A 21,746-nucleotide genomic window follows, 5' to 3' on the forward strand; every position below is an offset into this window, starting at 1 on the left:
TGTGTGTCTGTCTCTGAGTGTCTCTGTGTGTCTGTTTGTGTCTGTCTCTGTATCTCTGTGTGTCTGTCTGTGTGTCTCTATGTGTCTGTGTCTGTATCTCTGTGTGTCTGTGTCTCTGTGTGTGTCTCTTTGTGTCTCTGTCTCTATGTGTTGCTGTCTCTGTGTGTCTCTGTCTGTCTATGTGTGTCTCTGTGAGTATCTGCCTCTGTGTGTGCTGTGTGTATCTGTCTCTGTATGTTTATCTCTGTGTGCCCCTGTATCTGTGTGTCTGTCTCTATGTGTGTCTGTCTCTGTGTGTCTTTGTGTGTGTCTCTTTGTGTGTCCTTTTCTGTCTTTGTCTCTGTGTGTGTCTCTCTCTACCAATATCATATTAACTGACACATAAAATGCCAAGCAGCAGAAATGATCTCCCAAAACTGGGGTTTTACATTCTAAAATCTAGTGGTAGATGGTAAAGCAGCTCCGGTCCGTAGTAGAAACTAAGTATGAAGAGGTGCCTGCTCCAAAGACAGCAAATGTCCAAGACAATCCAAAAGAGAAAAAGAAAGAGCGGCTCTACTCCAATGTCCATAAACAACTTGCATTTATTTCAAAAAGGTGCACATAAAAAATGGCAGCAACGAAGCCGGGTGTGGGCTCCTCCAGGACTACGACCGTTTTACGCTCACATGCGCTTTTATTGGTTCATGGACACCTTTTTGAAATAAATCCAACTTTTTTATGGACATTTTTAGTGGAGCCGCTTATTCTTTTGGATTGCCTTTAACTGACACATAAGCTTCTTATCCTAAGAATGTCCTTCACTGCCTATAGTAACCAATCAGAGCTCCTATTAATGACCTGTAGCTCCTAGCTCAATTAACTTTACAAATTATATTAGTCATCCATTCAAAAACCGCTAACTATGCATGCCACTTTCTGAAACCAACAACTATTTATTCTATTATTTTTACTACATACTAAACCACATGGGTATGTTCCTACATTGCAGATTTTCAGAATCTAAAACTATCTTTTGGCAGGAATAAAGCTGTGGAAAAATGTACATTTTTGCCACAGTTTGCCACGGTTTTGCGTTTTTTGATGCTTTTTTTATGTTTTCTTTATTGTGGTAGGAAAAACCCTGGAAAAAAATGCAGACACAATTGACAAGTTAATTGTTTGGTGCAGATTTTTTTTTCTGTTCCGAAATCTGCAAGAAAAAAAATCAGCAATGTGTGCACAACACTTCAAGATTCTCATAGACTTTGCTGGGATGAGTTTTTCTTTGAAGATTACTTCAACTCTGCAAGAAAATATGCATCAATAAATGCAAAAATAATGCAGCGTGTGCACACAGCCTCACACTGCATCTCCCAAATAGATCACTGACACTTTATCCAAATCTGATTTTTACGTCACACAAGAATCATAGGTTCTAATTCATTTAATTTAATAAAAATAACTCTCTTTAATTAATTGAAGTAAATCCTACTTATTTAACATTTTTCAAGTATATTGTTAATACTTTGTCACAACTCTCATTTTTCCATTTAACTCACATCACATGGGCTGTGAACACCTCATCCTGCATCTAGGTCATTAAAGCTACTATATACAGTCATATGAAAAAGTTTGGGCACCCCTATTATTGTTAACCTTTTTACTTTATAACAATTTGGGTTTTTGCAACAGCTATTTCAATTTCATATATCTAATAACTGATGGACTGAGAAATATTTCTGGATTGAAATGAGGTTTATTGTACTAACAGAAAATGTGCAATCCGCATTTAAACAAAATTTGACCGGTGCAAAGGTATGGGCACCTCAACATAAAAGTGATATTAATATTTTGTAGATCCTCCTTTTGCAAAAATAACAGCCTCTAGTCGCTTCTTGTAGCTTTTAATGAGTTCCTGGATCCTGGATGAAGGTATATTTGACCATTCCTGTTTACAAAACATTCCAGTTCAGTTAAGTTTGATGGCCGCCGAGCATGGACAGCATGCTTCAAATCATCCCACAGATTTTCAATGATTTTCAGGTCTGGGAACTGGGATGGTCATTCCAGAACATTGTAATTGTTCCTCTGCATGAATGCCTGAGTAGATTTGGAGCGGTGTTTTGGATCATTGTCTTGCTGAAATATCCATCCCCTGCGTAACTTCAACTTCGTCACTGATTCTTGCACATTATTGTCAAGAATCTGCTGATACTGAGTTGAATCCATGCGACCCTCAACTTTAAAAAGATTCCCGGTGCCGGCATTGGCCACACAGCCCCAAAGCATGATGGAACCTCCACCAAATTTTACTGTGGGTAGCAAGTGCTTTTCTTGGAGTGCCGTGTTTTTTTGCCTCCATGCATAACGCCTTTTTGTATGACCAAACAACTCAATCTTTGTTTCATCAGTCCACAGGACCTTCTTCCAAAATGTAACTGGCTTGTCCAAATGTGCTTTTGCATACCTCAGGCGACTCTGTTTGTGGCGTGCTTGCAGAAACGGCTTCTTTTGCATCCCTGTCCCATACAGCTTCTCCTTGTGCAACGTGCGCTGTATTGTTGACCGATGCACATTGACACCATCTGCAGCTTATGATGCTGCAGGTCTTTGAGGTGGTCTGTGAATTGTCCTTGACTGTTCTCGACATTCTTCTTCTCTGCCTTTCTGATATTTTTATTGGCCTGCCACTTCTAGGCTTAACAAGAACTGTACCTGTATTCTTCCATTTCATTACTATGTTCCTCACAGTGGAAACTGACAGTTTAAATCTCTGAGACAACTTTTTGTATCCTTCAACTGAACAACTATGTTGAATAATCTTTGTTTTCAGATCATTTGAGAGTTATTTTGAGGAGCCCATGATGCCACTCTTCATAGGAGATTCAAATAGGAGAACAACTTGCAAGTGGCCACCTTCAATACCTTTTCTCATGATTGGATACACCTGCCTATGAAGTTCAGAGCTCAATGAGGTTACAAAACCAATTTAGTGCTTTAGTAAGTCAGTAAAAAGTAGTTAGGAGGGTTCAAATCAAGAAATTGATAAGGGTGCCCATACTTTTGCACCGGTCAAATTTTGTTTAAATGCGGATTGCACACTTTCTGTTAGTACAATAAACCTCATTTCAATCAAGAAACATTACTGAGTCCATCAGTTATTAGATATATGAAACTGAAATAGCTGTTGCACAAACCCAAATTGTTATAAAGAAAAAAGGTTAACATTAATAGGGGTGCCCAAACTTTTTCATATGACTGTATCTCCTCCTCTCAGTGCATCTCAAAAAATCACAAGTTCAATACCATTTCACACATTTCAAATATTTTCTTTTTCCTAATTTCATTTCTTCTTCATTTCTTTTATTCTCCACTTACCACTTAAATTTATGTTTGCTTACATCTTTGTACCGTGTTAGCCAGTAGAGATAAAAAAATTGTTTAAAAGAACAGAGAGTCCTCAGTGGTTGATACCTTTTTTTTTGTTTGCTTACAGTCATCTACAAAACCATCATCTTTATATTTTTCTAATATGGTGGATATATACGTTACGGATTTCTATAACACGTCAGCACAGTGAATTTTGACATGTCATGAGTTTGTTTGGCACAGAAGTTCAAATGTTAAATCCTTATAAGCTGGATATTTTCACTGTTTGCTGTATTTCAGTATTTTCCTGAAGAAGATGCTGGACAGCCCTGCAAAGCATAGAAATAAACCATATTGCTTCCATTGATCTGTCCTGGATCCTAATGCCTAAGACACACGGCATGAAAATCAGACCAAGTGGAATGCGATAAAACATCGCATGCCACTCGGACAAATATTAGCCTATGTGTCAGCACCCATGAGCGATTATTTTCTCGGCCCCAATCTGATGAGAAAACAAGACTCTTTTTCTCGCACCCATTCAAGTCTATGGGACGAGAAAAAGATAGCACTGCACTCGCTGTACACCGGTGTACCGCGAGTGAAGGGAGAGAATGGCAATAGCTGGCTACGGAGGAGAGAGGAAGATAAATCCCTCCCTCTCCTCCTCTTTGCCGACCCACCCTTCCTCAGCGCTGGCCCGCCCCTTCTCAGTGCCGGCCCGTTCCCCGCAGCTGAGGTCCGATCACATGATCGGACCTCAGGCGCAGTGACACTCGCATGACACTCGGCTCCCACTGTGCTGCCAGCGTGAGGCGAGTGTCATGCGAGGATCGCATTAGTCCCCATGTGGCCCTGGCCTAACTGTAGGACTCCTTCACGGCAGAGCAGACCAAGCACGTTTTTCTCCTGCATTTGCATTCTTCTGTACCTTAAGGCCCTGTTACACATAGTGATGTCAGCAAGATCGCTGAAATGTCCCAGGTTTTATGGCACAACAGCGACCTCGCTATGTGGGACACATAGCAGCGACTGGCGCTCTTGCTGCGATATCGCCAATCATACCAGAACATCCTGGTTCATTTTTTGATTGTTGGTGTCCTGCTGGGCAGCATGCATCATTGTGTTTGACACCATAACAACGACGAGTAACCTCGTTAGCATGCCTGGGTCGAAACACTGCGCCTCTATTGAGGTCTGAGTCGTCAGAATAGCTGCTGTATGGCAGGGTCCTAACAACCACCAAGGTCATTATATGGATCACTCTATCATTTCTGCATCGTTAATTAGATCTGCCTGTTTGCCAGCTCACTAGCGACCATGTAGTGACGTACCAGCGATACTGACCAAGTTGTATCGTTGTCGGGATCGCTGGAACGTCGCTACCTGTAACGGGACCCTTAGTGTAGATCCATGTATTTGCAGCAGTCTGACCTTTGAAACCTTTATCTTCTTTTGTGTGAACACAACTACAGGTGAACGCATCACCTAGACTTTGTGCAATATATATGACAGATAAGCCCCTATTTTGCCCTCTTGTTCCAAAGTACTTCCATTGTCTATTATCTTAACTTGATATTCCTCAAACATTGATGAAAAGACAAGAAGAAATTTGAACCTAGAGGCTGCAAGAAGGCCTACAGCAACAGTAGAAGAGCTGCAAGAATATCAGGTAAATATTAGTTGTGTATTGCACTGACCAAAATCTCCCGTATTCTTTATTACTTTGACCTGTGGAGCATTGTGCCAAGATAGAAGCAGTTATTATAAAACATCCAAGTCCCGCTAGGTTTTCCCAAAACTTACATCAAATCTGCCAAAACATGTAAGAAAACATGTTATGGTCTATTAAGACCAGGGTTAAACTTTTTGGCCACAATTTTAAAAAGCATTTTTGTTTGAAAGCTAACATTGCACATTACCAGAAGAATACCATACCCACAGAGAAGTATGGTGGAGACAGCATTATGCTGTGGGGCGTTTTTTGAGCAGCTGGAACTGGAGATTTAATTAAAATGGAGGGCTTTATGAACAATTCCAAATTGTCAATATTGAAACAAAATGTCTGCTATAATGCTAAAAATAAAGAGAAATTTCTTCTGTCGGCACAACAGTGACCGTAAGAACATATGCAAATCAGCAAATGTATGACTTTGAAAGAAGATCAATGTTTTAAAATGACTCAGTAAAAGTCTCGATCTAATTTCGAGTCTTGGATTGTCTAACCAAACCAACATTGAATGTAATTAAACGTTTCCATCAAATTTATTTCATTGCAGGGCCACCAAGATTTTCACTCAAAAAAATCTGAGACAGAACTAATTGGTAGAGATGAGCGAACCGGTCACGGTTCGGCTCGAGGTCGGTTCGCCGAACGGAGGTCCCGTTCGAGTTCGGTTCGTGGAACGTTCGACGAACCGAACTCGAACCGCATAGGAAACAATGGCAGGCATTCACAATGACATAAAAACACCTAGAAAAAACCCTCAAAGGTGTCCAAAAGGTGACAAACAACTCACAACACAACACAAACACATGGGAAAGTGACAAGAACAAATTCTCATGTGAAAACAAAAGAGCGTAACGAGGAAAAAGAGGACTAAACACAGATATAGGCATGGCACGCCCTTCAAAAATCATGTAAAACACCGCAAGGTGACTCCAAGCGGAGTCTCCCTTTTTTCCAAAAATTGGGCCACACTGACACCCCATCAGTGGCAGCACTTGTGCCATGGAAAAAAAAATGCACAGTTTCGCTGCGCTGCTCAGAAAGGTAGTGATAAGGTTATTTGGGATGTAGATTTATCAATTATTTACATACCACTTTGTGGCATGTAAATAATTAATAAATCTACATCCCAAATAACCTTATCACTACCTTTCTGAGCAGCGCAGCAAAACCGTGCATTTTTTTTTTCCTTGCATCTTTATCTCCCTCTGGGAGCTCACGGGGCTGCTGCAGCCAGAACCAGGATCGTACTATCCGTTTGAATCTAACACCAGGGGCTGAGGAATCACCGCATCTGTGATCACGGGACCATCCGACCCAGAGGAGGAGCTGCTATCAGACGCCGGTCCGGCGGCTGCACACTGCACGTGGAAACCCCGATCGTGTGAGCAGAGTCCTGCGGAGTCAGGAGGACTGGATCCCTGCTGACAAAGAGCGGTGAACTTGCGATCCCCCTTTAATACCACTATCAGTGTTGTACCTGACGTACAACACTATCAGGTGAGTGTGCACCTCACATTGTACATACCTCGGTACATTAAGATCCCACCCAGGAGCGCCCTCTCTCTCTTTTTTCAGCACTTGTGCCCTAGTTGCAAACAGGATGTTTTGATTTGCATCAAGCACATTCAAAAATACGCCATTCTTAACCGTCCCCAGGATGACACCGGGGTAGGTAGCAAAGTCTTTGCTGAACCATGACTTGTTCATCTTGGCTCCTTTTAAAAACAATGTAAGCAAGGATTACTCCAAGCGGAGTCTCCCTTTTTTCAAAAAATTGGGCCACACAGACACCCCATCAGTGGCAGCACTTGAGCCCTAGTTGCAAAGAGGATGTTTTGATTTGCATCAAGCACATTCAAAAATATGCCATTCTTAACCGTCCCCAGGATGACACCGGGGTATGTAGCAAAGTCTTTCCTTATCCCAGCTCTGTTCATCTTGGATCATTTTTAAAAACAATGTAAGTAAGGGTTACTCCAAGCAGAGTCTCCCTTTTTTCCAAAAAATGTGCCCCACACACACCCACCCATTCAGTGGCAGCACTTGTGCCCAAGTTGTACACTTCACAGCTAGATTTGCATCAAGCACATTCAAAAATACGCCATTCTTAACCGTCCCCAGGATGACACCGGGGTAGGTAGCAAAGTCTTTGCTGAACCATGACTTGTTCATCTTGGCTCCTTTTAAAAATAATGTAAGCAAGGGTTACTCCAAGCGGAGTCTCCCTTTTTTCAAAAAATTGGGCCACACAGACACCCCATCAGTGGCAGCACTTGTGCCCTAGTTGCAAACAGGATGTTTTGATTTGCATCAAGCACATTAAAAAATACGCCATTCTTAACTGTTCCCAGGATGACACCGGGGTAGGTAGCAAAGTCTTTCCTGATCCCAGCTCTGTTCATCTTGGATCATTTTTAAAAACAATGTAAGTAAGGGTTACTCCAAGCAGAGTCTCCCTTTTTTCCAAAAATTGTGCCCCACACACACCCACCCATTCAGTAGCAGCACTTGTGCCCTAGTTGTACACTTCACAGCTAGATTTGCATCAAGCACATTCAAAAATACGCCATTCTTAACCGTCCCCAGGATGACACCGGGGTAGGTAGCAAAGTCTTTCCTGATCCCAGCTCTGTTCATCTTGGATCATTTTTAAAAACAATGTAAGTAAGGGTTACTCCAAGCAGAGTCTCCCTTTTTTCCAAAAATTGTGCCCCACACACACCCACCCATTCAGTGGCAGCACTTGTGCCCTAGTTGTACACTTCACAGCTAGATTTGCATCAAGCACATTCAAAAATACGCCATACTTAACCGTTCCCAGGATGACACCGGGGTAGGTAGCAAAGTCTTTGCTGAACCATGACTTGTTCATCTTGGCTCCTTTTAAAAACAATGTAAGCAAGGGTTACTCCAAGCGGAGTCTCCCTTTTTTCAAAAAATTGGGCCACACAGACACCCCATCAGTGGCAGCACTTGTGCCCTAGTTGCAAACAGGATGTTTTGATTTGCATCAAGCACATTCAAAATACGCCATTCTTAACCGTCCCCAGGATGACACCGGGGTAGGTAGCAAAGTCTTTCCTGATCCCAGCTCTGTTCATCTTGGATCATTTTTAAAAACAATGTAAGTAAGGGTTACTCCAAGCAGAGTCTCCCTTTTTTCCAAAAATTGTGCCCCACACACACCCACCCCTTCAGTGGCAGCACTTGTGCCCTAGTTGTACACTTCACAGCTAGATTTGCATCAAGCACATTCAAAAATACGCCATTCTTAACCGTCTCCAGGATGACACCGGGGTAGGTAGCAAAGTCTTTGCCGAACCATGACTTGTTCATCTTGGCTCCTTTTAAAAATAATGTAAGCAAGGGTTACTCCAAGCGGAGTCTCCCTTTTTTCAAAAAATTGGGCCACACAGACACCCCATCAGTGGCAGCACTTGGGCCCTAGTTGCAAACAGGATGTTTTGATTTGCATCAAGCACATTAAAAAATACGCCATTCTTAACTGTCCCCAGGATGACACCGGGGTAGGTAGCAAAGTCTTTCCTGATCCCAGCTCTGTTCATCTTGGATCATTTTTAAAAACAATGTAAGTAAGGGTTACTCCAAGCAGAGTCTCCCTTTTTTCCAAAAATTGTGCCCCACACACACCCACCCATTCAGTGGCAGCACTTGTGCCCTAGTTGTACACTTCACAGCTAGATTTGCATCAAGCACATTCAAAAATACGCCATACTTAACCGTTCCCAGGATGACACCGGGGTAGGTAGCAAAGTCTTTGCTGAACCATGACTTGTTCATCTTGGCTCCTTTTAAAAACAATGTAAGCAAGGGTTACTCCAAGCGGAGTCTCCCTTTTTTCAAAAAATTGGGCCACACAGACACCCCATCAGTGGCAGCACTTGTGCCCTAGTTGCAAACAGGATGTTTTGATTTGCATCAAGCACATTCCAAATCCACAAGCATCCATTGAAGGTTTTTATTTATTAACACTATCAGATTCTGGATTATATATTTTTTCTGTACTTCTGTGATGGCACCTCTATGCATCAGCAATTATATAATATTACGACATGGCAATAATTATCACATCCCTGAATGTAAAAGGACTAAATTGTGCCTTGAAGAGCAAATATATATGGAACGAAGCCCTGTCTCTTAATTGTGATAATATATTTATAGAGGAAAATTATTGCATAGCAGTGAATAAATTGTTTTTTTCTGTGATGCAGTAAAAGGATGGTATCATGCAGTATTGTAAAAACAGTGGTTTATTCATAACCACTGATTTTTGCAAAACTGCATGATATCCTTTTATAACAGCTCAGAAGAAAAAAACACTTTAGTCCCTCCTATGCACTATTTGGATGTGCAGCAGCTCGATAGTCTACATGGATTTAAATCAACCCCCTGAGGTGAGCATATACTAATATATCCTAATTTTATCATCCCAGAAAAGACCCTTTGCGCTGTTTCTTTACAATTATTAGAAGAAAATCATGTGAAATAAAATTAGACCCCAAATGAAGTCACCCAAATTTGTACATATCATGCTATCCCTATTTAGTTTTGTTTATTATTTTGCCTAAAAAGAGAGTATTATTAGCAAATAAAGGAAATGCATTTACACTCACCTATATTACTACAGATAAAGAACAGGTTAGATACATTTAGGCAAATTCCATTGTAAAATCGAGAATACTCCAGGGCATAAGCTCCAAAAGTGATTAGAGCTTAGATCACCTATGTTAATGAAACAACTGGCTCACACCTCCTATCTGTCTCTTTTCTACCTGTGCTGAAGAAGATTTTTCTCAATGCAGTATGCCAGCGGTTTGGTGATCCAGTGAGTCATTTACCCCGCATGCAGAGATCTAAGGGTCATTTAGTTTCACATGTAAGAGAGGTGGTGCCAGTATTCCCTTTCTGACTTAAATTTGAATTGCCTCTCCAGGAAAGGAGACAAACTCTAGCGCCACCTATTGGAAGTAGCAATCATAAAAGTCAAAAGTGGCCTTTTAACAAGCCTCTTCATATGACCTAGGATATATGCCAGATCAGAATCCCAATTTGCAGACATGATGTTTCAGGGTGATTGCCCCTCGTCAGTGCAAAGTGTGGGTAACTGATCTGGCTTTTGAGAAGCTATGTGGGGACCACGGGGGAAAACTGTTCTCCTTACTGAGACCTGACTTTAATTTGAACATTCAGACCCGAGTGACAAGTTGTAGCAGATTGCTGATTAGCCTTACTATTATGCTCCACAACTGCATTGAAGAGTCATGTTAGATTTATCAGTAACGCACAGTAATTAGAGTTGAACAAATTTCCCAAGGTTCAGTTCAGTTTGTGTCAGCCAACTTTACTTATGTTCACCGAACAGCTTGACGAATGGATCAATGAATATATCAGAACCTTACTGAATTCAATGTGAGGCAAAAGCAAAGGCATAGACAACACCTTTAGGGGGGGTCAAAAAATCTGCCAAATCAGCTCAAACCATTTTACAGTGCAGCCACACTGTTGTGGCACAGCCAATAACTTCCTAGACTATTAACATAAGAAAAGTTGAGGTGGAAGAGTGTTAAGCCTGGTGCTCTGGGAGCCCTCGTACCTCATGCAACAGCTATAAACTGCTTCTCATCAATTGCCCTTGTAGGCAAAAAGACCTCTGTGTGCGAATGGCAGAAGTGAGCACACAGTAACCGTGCCTTCTTCAGCAGTGCATCTATGCTAGGATAATGGCCTAGAAATTGCTGTACAACCAGGTTGAGGATGTGAGCCATGCAAGGCATGTGTGTGAGGTTTCCCTGGTAAAGGGTTGCCACCAGGTTTGCCCCACTAACAGACATAACCTTCCCTGCCTCCAAGTTCAGGGAAGACAGCCATTCCTGAAAATCAAAAATAGATAATATCAGCTCACCAAGCCTGCTGCAGTCCCATAATCGTCCTGTGGTGGATGATCAGCGCACGGATGGTCAGAAGTCACCAAATAGATATAGAATATAAATCCAGCGCAATCACATGGAAAATTAAAAAGTTGTCTTCTTTATTGATAGTTTTTCATAAAATCCAAAAGGTACATGCAGCATAAAAATAAAGGATGCCCAGGTCAGAGCGACGCATTTCAACAAACTGTCTTAATCATGGTCTCAATGATGATTAAGACAGTTTGTTGAAACGCGTCGCTCTGACCTGGGCATCCTTTATTTTTATGCTGCATGTACCTTTTGGATTTTATGAAAAACTATCAATAAAGAAGACAACTTTTTAATTTTCCATGTGATTGCGCTGGATTTATATTCTATATTCCTGAAAATCAGTCTGGATAGTAGTGGGAGAAGTCCGATTACATGGCGTGACAGTTGTGATCAGACCTATGGACGTCTGGTGCACATAAAAAACACCACGTATAGATGGGGACACTAGGGATACTTTAACAATGGTGAGCCGTGGTGCTAGAGAGGGGGAAAATGGGACACCTGTTACGCTCACCTGTAGCTGTAACCTACATTCCATAGCCAGCTGTATACTGGTTATTTCAACCTGTTGCCGAGCAGGTTGCCTTGAACCCTAGCAAGCCCTGCAACCCTGGTTAGCTGGGCAGCAAGGAGCACTAGCTCCACTGCTGCACAAATACAACATAAAGGGTAGGAAAACAAACAGGGGGGAAAACGATACCAACACAAACTCCATGGCTGCAGCCAGACTCTTAGGAAGTAGACAGATGGGCTCAGGTCAGAACCCCAGCAGCTCTTTCCACCCAGGTGGCCAGGACAGAATGGATTCTATCTGCAGCCAAGGGTGATATGTATTGCCACTATTTGAAGGGGAAGGGCGTGGTCACAGAATGGCTGCACCTGAAATCGACTACTAAAAAGCTGCTGGCAACAAAACTAACATTAACCCTTAATATACCAAAGGAAAGGAAAACATGTTTAATCACAAGAGTCTCAGAGCACTGTGAGATTCCGGACCTGAACTTGTCACAAGTCTCTAAGTGCAGAGCCATAGCTGTCCACAACTCTTCAGCTCTGTGACTGTGCTCTCCAATGCATTTTAATTTCAACATTGCCAGATTGCGGTGAGCTCTGGCTGCACTGTGTGGAGGTGGAGGAGGATTCCCTCTGCACTGTAGTTATTCGTGTTACATTAAGGGAGAGTTGAGAGTGCAGGTGGAGGCCCTAAAGGAGGTAGAAGAGGAAGAAGCAGTGGAGGAAGTGGTAGATACAGAGGTTTTTCCTGCAAGCTTAGGGGATTTCAAGAAATGTGGAGCACCATCTTCATTGCCTGCCCTCTCAGCCACCAGAGTTTCCCAGTACCCAGTCAGAAACATGTAACGCCTCTGGCCATGCTTGCTCATTCAGGTGAAAGTAGTTAAATGTACCCTGTCAGATAGAGTTTTCTAATGAATAAGTGATATTGTCTGTAACATGCTGGTGAAGTGTAGGCACCGCTTTCTTAAAGAAGCAATGGCAACTGGGCAACTGGTACTGGGGAACTGCCACAACCATCAGCTTTCTTATCCACCATCTGGGAAGGCAGCATTTCTGTTGCCAACAGTGTAGACAGGGGGAAGTTCAAGCTCCCATCTTTGGAATGTGTATGAGGAAATAATCTTTTATGTGATCACAACTGTGGGACTGAGGGTTTTCTGCTGTGCTGAGAGGTGGAGTAGGGTGTACACAACAAACTGGTGGACTATGACGGAGGTCCAGGCTGAGATGTTATACTGGATTGAGCAAGATGTGGTTTTCTCTGTGTCTGTGATCATTCAAAAACACCAGGCATGTCCAATTCCAGGCTCTCACTCACCCTGTGACTGTAGTGAGAAAATAATTTGAGGTTTTACAGCCAGACACTTATGTGAGCACCCTTGTCATGGTGATGGAAGAGAAAGAAGCAGCAGGCACAGTTGATGGGGCAGCTGGTAGTTGGCCAGGCCTGCAGGCCGCAGTAATATTCCCAGATAAATGCATGTTGGTTGTGCATGTGCTGGTTCATGTATGTAGTAGTGAAATTATTGCAATTTTTGCATCTACTGAGTCATTCTTTTTACAAAGTTAACAGGTATTGTACTTTGAGTCATCCTTTGCGGTCTCAAGAAATGCATAGGCTAGGTAACCCTTGCCACCCATGCAAACTGCAGATCCGCAACTGCTGCTGGCCACAGCCAGAGTTGTGGCTGACGATCCAGTGATTGTTGCGGTTGCATCACAACATGTTTGTGCGGGAAGTAGCAACGTGACCTCCTCGTCTTCTTCCTCCTCCTCCTCCTCCTCGACCACCTCTGCTAAACTACTCAGCTGCATGCCTCTGGGTTCCTCTCTGTTGTCCCATTTCTCTCCCTCACACAGTCACTCTCCTCCTCTTCCTGCACTGACAGCACTGTACAGTACATATGCACCTCAGATATCAAAGTGTCATCATCATCACCTCCACATCTGGAGAGTAATGTCTGGTAATGAGGGTTTGGATTCTGCTCTGACCCTACTTCGTCTGACCCCAGATACAACTGACATATGTTTTTGATATTGGTGCAGATGCTTTCATTCTCTTAAGTTTGTGAATCTTTGGAGTAGACCTCTGATGCCCATAGAATAGAATGAGTGAAAAGCTCTGCAGACTTGCTCATCTGTGGTTCCCAACAGCTAATTTGCCGGTTGGAGAGTTGAGACACAGGGTGAAACAAGGTAATTGTGATGCCACCTCTGTACTGTGTGTGATGTTGAGTTGGAGGAAGAAGAGAACAGGCCACTTGATGCAGTGCTTGCCATCCATGGTAGCACATGCTCTTTCTGGTCCCCTCCTCTAGTTGTGGAACTACTGTTTGGCTGCCAAAGAAAGGGAGTTGACTAGCCCATCCAGTAACAGAAGTTGTCTTTGGATAGGATGAGCCGGTGTTTGTTCAGTAGAGCTTTCAGTAGAGCGCATACCCCACATACACCTCCAACACAATGTCTATTCCCCCTTCCACCATAACCATGGGATTTTCCTTTCCTGTTTGATTTGCTGATTTGCTCTTCCTCTATTTTAACCAGCTGTTTTACAATCCTAGGCCCACACCTGTCAGTCACCTGTCACTAAATTAGCAGTGACTATTTACATGATGAAATAGCAATTTTGGGTTGGACCACCAAATTACCACTATTTAAATGATGGCAATTTTTGTCTGAATTACATATTTTGCGCTTATTATACTACAGTTAAAAAGTTTAAGGTCACCCAGACAATTTTGTCTTTTCCATGAAAAATGATACTTTTATTTATCAAATGAGTTGCATAATGAATAGAAAATATAGTCCAGACATTGACTAACTTAGAAATAATGATTTTACTTGAAATAATAATTTTCTTCTTCAAACTTTGCTTTCGTCAAAGAATGCTCCCTTTGCAGCAATTACAACTTTGCAGACCTTTGACATTCTGGCTGTTAATTTGATGAGGTAATCTGGAGATATTTCTCCCCACGCTTCCAGAAGCCCCTCCCACAAGTTGAATTGGCTTAATGGGCACTTTTTGAGTACCATGGTTAAAGCCTGTTTGTGCTCTTCTCTGAAGGGAGTAGTACACACCGTTGTAAGATAGGAAATCTTCAGTTTCTTGGCAATTTCTCACATGGAATATCTTTCATTTCTAAGAATAAGAATAGACTGTTGAGTTTCACATGAAAGTTCTCTTTTTTCTGGCCATTTTGAGAGTTTAATGGAATCAACAAATGTAATGCTCCAGATTCACAACTTGCTCAAAGGAAGGTCAGTTTTATAGCTTCTCCAATCAGCAAAACTGTTTGCAGCTGTCCTAACATACTTGCACAAGGGTTTTCAAGGGATTTCTAAACATTCATTAGCCTTCTAACACAGTTAGTAAATACAATGTATCATTAGAACATTGGAGTGGTGGTTTTTGGAAATGGGCCTCTATACACCTTTGTAGAAATTGCATTAAAAACCAGACGTTTGCAGCTATAATAGTAATTTACCACATTAACAATGTATAGAGTGTATTTCTGTTTAATTTAATGTTAGCTTCATTGAAAAATATATGTGGTTTTCCTTCAAAAATAAGGAAATATCTAAGTGACCCTAAACTTTTTAACTGTAGTGTAGATGATAAACTAGCAATTTTTGGAATGACCGCACAATTAGCAATCAATAGATGATGAAATGCCAATTTGTGGCACACTATGTTCCCTACAATGCATGCCCCTGCACTTCCCTATTCTCCATTATCGCCCTCTTAACAACCTCAACTACCTAAAATTAAACATCACCAGCTAAGCTACATGTATAGCAGTAGCACCGTTCCTAAGCTTTAGCAATCACAAAATGGTGCCGATGCTGCATTTTCACATTTTATGTGCAGCCAATGATACAAGCCTTTCTGTCGGAATGTTTTGGATCTTTTCTGCCACCTGATTGGCTTTAGAATATCCACACATAATGTTAAAACAAAAACAAACAAAAGAACACTCTGCCGCTCCACCAACCTCTCCCCATCCCCTCTCCTCATCAAACACATCCCCTCACTCATCATACAAGACCAGTATTCTAGCCAAAGTGATAGAAGAAAAGAATTGGTGCAACTGCAAACAGTTACCGAACAAAACTGATCTTTAACGATTTTTGAGAAAAATCCTTGTGAATCCAAACCCCACCCAATCCAAATTTCAAATTGGTGAACATTTTTCGAACATGTTTGCTTATCTTGTTCACACAAACAGGGCTGGTTTTAGACAAAGTGGGATGCTGGGCAAATGTTTAAAGTAGGGCTCTAAATGCTCACAAATTGTGCCGTCACACTCAAGCATTTAGATTGCATTTACTTTACCGATACTAAGTTCAGACTGACTGATAAATGAGCGTGATTGACAATATTATATCTTTATGTATACTCCAAGCATATGCACACATATGTATACACACACATAGCCCACTCAAATTTATATGAAGCACATAGGATACAGTGGTGTAAAAAAGGGTTTGCCTCTTTACTTTTTTTTTATTCTTTTACATGTTGTCACACACAAATGTTTCAGATCACCAAACAAATATAAATATTAGACAACGATAACACAAGTAAACACACAACTCAGTGTATAAATGAAGGTCTTTATTATTAAGGGAAAAAGACATCCAAACCTACAGGGCCTTGAGTGAAAAAGTGATTGCCCCTCTTCCCTTAAAACTAAAGGCCCCGTCACACTAAGCAACATCGCTAGCAACATCGCTGCTAACGAACAACTTTTGTGACGTTGCTAGCGATGTTGCTGTGTGTGACATCCAGCAACAACCTGGCCCCTGCTGTGAGGTCGTTGGTTGTTGCTGAATGTCCTGGGCCATTTTTTAGTTGTTGCTGTCCTGCTGTGAAGCACAGATCGCTGTGTGTGACAGCAAGACAGCAACAACTAAATGTGCAGGCAGCAGGAGCCGGCTTCTGCAGAGGCTGGTAACCAATGTAACCATCGGGTAACCAAGAAGCCCTGTCCTTGGTTACCCGATATTTACCTTTGATACCAGCCTCAGCCGCTCTCACTGTCAGTGCCGGCTCCTGCTCTGTGCACATGTAGCTGCAGGACACATCGGGTTAATTAACCCGATGTGTGCTGTAGCTAGGAGAGCAAGGAGCCAGCGCTAAGCAGTGTGCGCTGCTCCCTGCTCTGTGCACATTAGCTGCAGCACACATCAGGTAATTAACCCGATGTGTGCTGTAACTAGGAGAGCAAGGAGCCAGCGCTCAGTGTGCGCTGCTCCCTGCTCTCTGCACGTGTGGCTGGACACTGGTTGCTGGTGAGCTCACCAGCAACTCATGTAGCCACGCTCCAGCGATCCCTGCCAGGTCAGGTTGCTGGTGGGATCGCTGGAGCGTCGCAGTGTGACAGCTCACCAGCAACCTCCTAGCAACTTACCAGCGATCCCTATCGTTGTTGGGATCGCTGGTAAGTTGCTTAGTGTGACTGAACCTTTACATTAACTGTGGTTTATCACATGTTTGGGAAGCTGAGTTCAATATCCATAACCACACAAAGGCCTGATTACTGCCACACTGTTCTTAACCCCTTCACAACCTTGGACGATAGAGTAACGTGCCATGGACAATGTTGGAGCTGCGGAGATTTCTTTTTAGAAAAAAAAAATCTGAACAAGGGCACAAGCTTGGGTAGTGTTTTTAAAATTAAAATACTCGTGTGTGTTTTTTTTCTTTTAACTTACTGGGTTAGTAATGGGGGTGTCTGATAGATACCTCTCCATTACTAACCCTTGGGCTTGAAGCCAGCTGACATTACATTCCTGAATATAACCCCCAAAAATATTACCCTTATTGCCACAACACCAGGGTAATCAGGAAGATACGGGCATAGTGCCAAACTTGGTGCATCTAATAAATGCACCAATTCTGGGACAGCTGAGAGATGATATTTGTAGGCTGGGAAGGGCCAAATAACCATGGGGTTTCCCATCCTGATAATATCAGCTTGCAGCTGTCTGCTTTACCTTGGCTGGTTATCAAAAATGATGTGGGGTCCCTTGCATTTTTCAGAACCAGTCAATATAAAACAGACAGCTATGGACTGATATTATCAGGCTGGAAAGGTGCATAGATTTTGGCCCCATCCCATTCTAAAAATACCAACCTGCAGCCTCCCCAGAATTGGAGCATCACATTAGATGCGCCAATTCTGAAACTTTGACCAGCTCTTCCTGTTTCTCATGGATTGGGGTAATATTTTGGGGGGTTGTGTAAAGTCAACTGGCATCAAGCCAAGGGACTAGTAATACAGAGATGTCTTTTAGAAACCCCTATTACTAACCCAGTAAGTTAAATAGAAAAATGCACACACAGGAAAATATAGTATATTTGAATAAAGACTCCTCCACACTATCCCTTATTCAAAAAAATGTATTACCATATTATCATAAATTGGTGAATGAAAGACAGTGTGAGGGGGTCTTTATTCAAATAAATTATTTTTTCTTGTGTGTGTATTTGTTTCTATTCTATTTACTGGGTTAGTAAAAGGTGTGTCTGTTAAATGCCTCTCCATTTTTAACCCCTGGTCTTGATGCAAGCTGACATTACAGAGCTAACATCAACCCCCAAAAATATTACCCAGATCACCGTAGCACAAGTGCAATTGGGAAGAGCCAGGCAAAGCTCTAGAATAGGCACATCTAATGTGATGCGCCAATTCTGGGCCAGCTGCGGGCTGATATTTTTAGGCTGGACTGGGCCAAAAACCAATGGCCCTTCCCAATCAGATAATATCAGTTCTCAGCTATCTGCTTTACCTTGGCTAGTTATCAGAAATTATTTATTTATTCCCAAGCAGCAACCTGGGAGTCAGAGATGCATTTAGTTGTCTTCCCCATGCTGTTTCCATCCATTTCAGCGATTTTCCAACCCCTCCATAGCCCTGAATTGTCCAGTAATGTGAAACTTTCAGACTCATACTTCTTGTCTGTTCAGAAAAAGTTCACCAAGGCTTCCTTATCATCAGTATCAAAGATATTGTACAATGAATAATAATACCGCTCTACATAGACGTGATCACATAAGAGCCACCAATCATAGTAGCCTATGTTACCAATGACCATACTCCTTCTTCCCTTCACAATGACCTTGGCACACATATATTAGATGCTTCATTAAAATTGATAGGGCCAGAGTATTTTCTTTACTCTTAATCTAAATTTCCTTAAACAGAAGGAAGTTAGAGTGTAATATAGTAATTTTCTGATACCACATTCACTTTAAGGGTACGCTTACACAAGCATAACACTCAGACAAATGCAATGCAAGAGAAAAGGGATTGCACTCAAATCCATAATATTCAATGAGGCAGTGCAGAACTATGATTTTTTTTCTCAGCTGTATTCGGCCTGCAGAAACAATCTCAGCATCATGCGAAAGGACCTGTAAATCAGACAACACTTACCTATTCAAGTCTATGGATGTGAAAAAAAAAATTGGATGCAACACAGACCATCCTAGGTGCATCCATTTTGATTGTAAATAATAGCTGCAGTGGAAAAAATGGATTGCATACCAACAACGCACGGATAGCAAGGATGATAAGTGAGAGAAAAATCATCCTACTTTTCTGGATGAAAATTGGACTGATTTTTTATTTGATAGTGTGAGTGTACCCTAAGGGGAAACCTTTTTTCTAGTTACCAAGGAAATATCTGATAGGAGATATGTGCAAATGTGTATATTAACAAATTGCAAAACTTCTTTTTCGATGTTCGCTATTTCTAGATAATGGGGTCAAAGGAAGCTGAAGCTACATTAAAAGGAAAACAGTGTTTTCTCTCTAGGACAAAAGTAGTAAATATGGCATCCTCAGAAGAAGGTGATTTGGGATAATCTGTGATAATTTCATCATGTTCATGGTGATTTTATACGTGCACAAATGCACATACTATTTATTCACACATAACCTAAATTATAAAATATTTGTGGAGGAATTTATTTAACATTTCACACAAATGATGTTTACTATCTAGAAGGATTGTCCAATAAATTATTCTACCTTTATTAAATACACTTACAACTTGACTTTATGTTAGAGAAAACATCAGTCTATGTGAAAAGGAAAACCTAGTGTAGCGAGACCTGCTATTGCCCGAGGTAAGAGCTGTGCCGGGAAACAGACGAAAACATACAAAAAATATCCCATTGCTTTGACAGTAAGAAACACAAATTGTCAATACCTAGAGATACATTTTAAATGAATTAGTAAAAAGATGTTATTTTTGCAGTGGAGAGGATCAAATATTGGATAGAATGCTTTATCTTATAATGCTCAAAATAATGTTTTATGTATTATCTTCTCAGTGGTAGCTCAGATTTTTTGTACATTAACAAGCACTAAAAATAGAGTGTGTCACAATAATAATTATATGTTATTTATTTCTTATAAATTATGAGCCTAAACAAAAGGTTAAATTACTATTAGGCCAGGGACAGATGAGCGTATGGCATTCGATGAGAGCATCGGATGCTATATACTAATGACCCTCGACATGCAACTGTGATCGTATTCTGTGATCGGATCATAGGTACGGAGAAGAGAGGGAGTTTAATCTTTCCATCTCCCCCATTGCCGGTCTTTGCATATATCGCACTGCACTTGGATGACACCCAAGTGCAGTCCAATGTTTCACACAGTCTGATTTATACGCTCATGTGCAAGAGCCCTTACAATATACATTTATAGGTTTGGAATTTTTAATTAAATATTGATGACTGAGAGGAGACCTCATGTTTTAAAAGTTCTGTCAGATATATATATATATATATATATATATATATACAGTACATACTCATAAATATATATTTATATCTACAGGGTGACTATAAAAGAGTCATCAGGTTTCAAAGAGGTATATTTCAACATGTAATTCATGTATAAAACTGAATAGCACATGATAGCAAACAGAAACTCTCCAGGTTTAGCACATAATATTCTTTGAGTCCTTCTTTTTTCACATGACAAACATCAATGCAGAAATTTAGTTCGACTAAACATGCTGCAGCATGTTCCCATCAATGGTCATTAGGGGGGTGGTCAGGATCATATCTGTCATTCATGCTGCCTTATGCACTTTAAGGTGTCACAACCCCTACTAGTAAGTCAGACTAAGGCCTCTTTCACACATCAGTTTTTTGTCATCAGGCACAATCAGGCGAATTGTGGATAAAACTAATTTGGTGTCTGATGCCACCGGATCCGTTTTTTACCTCTTAGACTTGTATTAGTGCTGGATTGTGCTGCATGGCCTCGTGTTTCATCTGTCGTATGACGGATCCGGCAAAAATTGTCTGTGCGGCCGCCACAACGTTGTTTGGGACCAGCAAAAAAATGGAAGGTGCCGTTTTTTGTTTCTGGGCATGCCAAGACGTTGCCTAAATTCCCTTCTGGTCACAAGAAAAAAATCTCTCTCTCTTTCTTTCTCTCTCTCTCTCTTCTGATGGGTAAAAATGAGACTGAATCATTCTTTTACCGGATCAGTCGCATCAGTTTTGCCACAATCTGCGACGCATGCGTCGCATCAGACACAAACCGGATTGTGCCTGATGGCAAAAAACTGATTTGTAAAAGACGTCTTAGGCTATGTTCACACAGGGCTTTTTTAGTAACTTTTTTTACTGACCAAAACCTGATCTTGTAGTAGGAAATCTCATTTGAGTCATCTGCGTTTTTGGAGCATTTATGTTGAGTTTTTGGTGTGTTTTTTTTCTACAAAATGGGTTGTATCAATGAAAAAATGTTGCAAAAACGCTGCAAAGAACTGACATGCTCATTCTTTGAAATCTGCAGGAAAAACGCAAGTATTTGACAAAACAGTCAGGAAAAAATCTGCAGGTGTTTTTGTGTGTGTGTGTGTGTGTGTGTGTGTGTGTGTGTGCATGAGATTTTAGAAATTTCATAGACTTTGCTGGTACTGTAAAATCAGATTTTTATTAGCATGGATTTGCATAAAACCAAGGCAAATCTGCAGCAAAAAAACGCAGCAAAAACTTACCAAAAAAGCCCTTTGTTTGTATGTGCACACGACAACGTTTTCAGATGGATCTGCTCCATTACCCGCATAAAAAGTGCTAAATAAACACCAAAAAGACTGAATGTATGCCCTGTAATGTAAAAATTACTTGCTGA

Source organism: Anomaloglossus baeobatrachus, chromosome 3, assembly GCF_048569485.1.
Source record: "Anomaloglossus baeobatrachus isolate aAnoBae1 chromosome 3, aAnoBae1.hap1, whole genome shotgun sequence".
NCBI lineage: Eukaryota > Metazoa > Chordata > Amphibia > Anura > Aromobatidae > Anomaloglossus > Anomaloglossus baeobatrachus.